The following is a 3,099-nucleotide window of genomic DNA, read 5'->3' as shown; positions in this document are numbered from 1 at the left end:
GGATAGCAAGAGAAGGTGCAGTTAGATCTGATCATCTGGTTTGCTATTTCTCTAAGGCCAACGTGCGGTCCCTCGCCCAATGTCTTCTGCCTCTCTCTCAATCTCACTATTTTGGCCGCCGTGATAGGCGCCGCCAACAGCAGCAGCTACCTGGTTGATCCTGCCAGTAGTCATATGCTTGTCTCAAAGATTAAGCCATGCATGTGTAAGTACAAGCCGATTTAAGGCGAAACCGCTAATGGCTCATTAAATCAGCTATGTTTCATTGGATCTGTAAACCCACTTACTTGGATAACTGTGGCAATTCTAGAGCTAATACATGCAATTGGTCTCTGACCGCAAGGGAAGAGCGCTTTTATTAGTTCAAAACTGGTCGGGCCCCGGTCCGTAACCCACCTGTGGTGAATCTGAATAACTTCGGGCTGAGCGCACGGTCTCCGCACCGGCGCCGCTTCTTTCAAGTGTCTGCCTTATCAGCTTTCGATTGTAGGTTATGTGCCTACAATGGCTATAACGGGTAAAGGGGAATCAGGGTTCGATTCCGGAGAGGGAGCCTGAGAAACGGCTACCACATCTAAGGAAGGCAGCAGGCACGCAAATTACCCACTCCCGGCACGGGGAGGTAGTGACGAAAAATAACGATGCGAGTCTCATCCGAGGCCTCGCGAATCGAATGAGTACACTTTAAACTTTTAATCTAGTATCCATTGAGGGCAAGTCTGGTGCCAGCAGCCAGCGGGTAATTCCAGCCCAATAGCGATATTAAAGTTGTTGCGGTTAAAAGTCAGAAGTTGGATCTTCAAATTCCGACTGACGGTGCACCGCCCGGGTGTTTACTGTCATTCAACAGCCGCCTGGCCGCTCAGCTGCGACGTGATGCTCTTTGTCGAAGTGTCCCGAGTGGCCGGAGAGTTTACTTTTGGAAAAATTAGAGTGCTCAGGAGCAGGCTATTTGAATGGCCTGAATGGTGATGCATGGAATAATGGGAATACGACCTCGTTCTATTTTGCTGGTTTTCGGAACCAGAGGTAATGACTAATCGGGACAAGGGGCATTCAGATTATGACGCTTAGAGGTGAAATTTTGGACCGTCAGAAGACGAACTACTGCGAAAGCATTTGCCATGATGTTTTCATTAATCAAGAACGAAAGTTAGAGGTTCGAAGGCGATCAGATACCGCCCTAGTTCTAACCATAAACGATGCTAACTAGCGATCCGCCGGCGTTATTCCCATGACCCGGCGGGCAGCTTCCGGGAAACCAAAGTCTTTGGGTTCCGGGGGAAGTATGGTTGCAAAGCTGAAACTTAAAGGAATTGACGGAAGGGCACCACCAGGAGTGGAGCCTGCGGCTTAATTTGACTCAACACGGGAAACCTCACCAGGCCCAGACACCGGAAGGATTGACAGATTGAGAGCTCTTTCTCGATTCGGTGGGTGGTGGTGCATGGCCGTTCTTAGTTGGTGGAGCGATTTGTCTGGTTAATTCCTATAACGAACGAGACTGGCCTACTAAGTAGTCGACGGATCTCCAGAAAATGGTGTCCAGTTCGCAACTTCTTCTTAGAGGGATAAGCGGCAATTCTAGCCGCACGAGATTCAGCAATAACAGGTCTGTGATGCCCTTAGATGTTCTGGGCCGCACGCTGCCACACTGAAGGATCAACGAGTTTTCTCCGAGAGGAGCGGGTAACCCGCTCAAAGCCTTTCTTGATAGGGATTGGGCTTGCAATTGTTTCCCATGAACGAGGAATTCCCAGTAAGTGCAAGTCATCAGCTTGCGCTTTGACTACGCCCCTGCCCTTTGTACACACCGCCCGTCGCTACTACCGATTGAATGATTTAGTGAGGCCTTCGGACTGGCGCTCCTGGATTGTCGGCCCCGTTGCCCGCGAGGGTTTTCTGGGGTCGTCGCCTCGAGCTGACGGAAAGATGTCCAAACTTGATCATTTAGAGGAAGTAAAAGTCGTAACAAGGTTTCCGTAGGTGAACCTGCGGAAGGATCATTAACAGAGAGAAAGAGAACGGGGCGCTCTTAAAACTACTACTACTCTCCTGATTTGGGCGGTCTCGGGCTCTGCTCTGGCAACTCCAGCAGCGAAAGAGGCCAATCCCGGCCCCCGCACCAAAAATAGGTACCACCACGCTGTAGGTGGACCACACTCGGGCGAGAGCGCCAAGACCGGAGGAGGAGGACGGACGGGGCTTTGGACGGCTGCCCGTCCGTTCCTTACTACCGGCGAATAAGCCTCTTGACCCAAAAAGAGTGAAATTCAAGTGTCAAAAAACAACAACAAGCCGTCCGGCCAAACCCAAACCACAAACTTGGGCTATGTCTGTCAAACCCTTTCATTTTCATTGAGACTCGACCTGTGATGGTTAGTCGCAAAAAGACCAAATGGCAAATACACAACTCTTAACGGGGGATCACTCGCTCGCGGGTCGGCGAAGACCGCAGCAAACTGCGTGTCGGTATGAATCGAAGAATACCAGATACACGACGTTGAACGATGGCTGCGGCGGCGCAGCCATATGAGCTTGTCGCCGCATCGCCCACGCAGGGTCGGAAATATACATCCATCGGTTAAGCCGCGAAGCCTGTGCCTGCTGACTGTCTCGACACGAGGGTAACCCAACCGAAGCCTGCCTTGTTTAATCGCCACAGTTTTGGCGCTGAGGCGTGCCCTTAAAACGCGTTTAATACTAGCAAGTCCATGGACTTGGCGCACCCACATTCAACCGACAACAAAGCTTACAGCTGTCGCCCTCGCAAATAACTGGAGGCGGCGCTCTTTTGCCTGCTGTCCACAGAGACACGAATGGCCGTCGGCCGCTCATGGCTGATGCTGCACATGTTCTAAGAGGCACTCCATCCCACGAAGAGGAAACGAAACCGGTCGGATATCTTTTAAGTAAGCCCCGCCGGAATTTCGTCTATCACCTCGAAAAGAGTGCTTGGCATGCATTGCAGTGGAACCTAAATTGATGAGTGCGCCTGGGCCCGCAGTCTACCATGTAGTGGTGCAGGCAGAGAGATGAGAATGCTTGGGTGACGCCGTGCTCTTCCTCACGCGCTCCTCCACCCTCTCCCACGGTCAG

This window comes from Homarus americanus, unplaced genomic scaffold (assembly GCF_018991925.1).
Source record: "Homarus americanus isolate GMGI-L3 unplaced genomic scaffold, GMGI_Hamer_2.0 scaffold32362, whole genome shotgun sequence".
Taxonomy (NCBI): Eukaryota; Metazoa; Arthropoda; class Malacostraca; order Decapoda; family Nephropidae; genus Homarus; species Homarus americanus.
Note: the sequence above shows the minus strand (reverse complement) of the source record.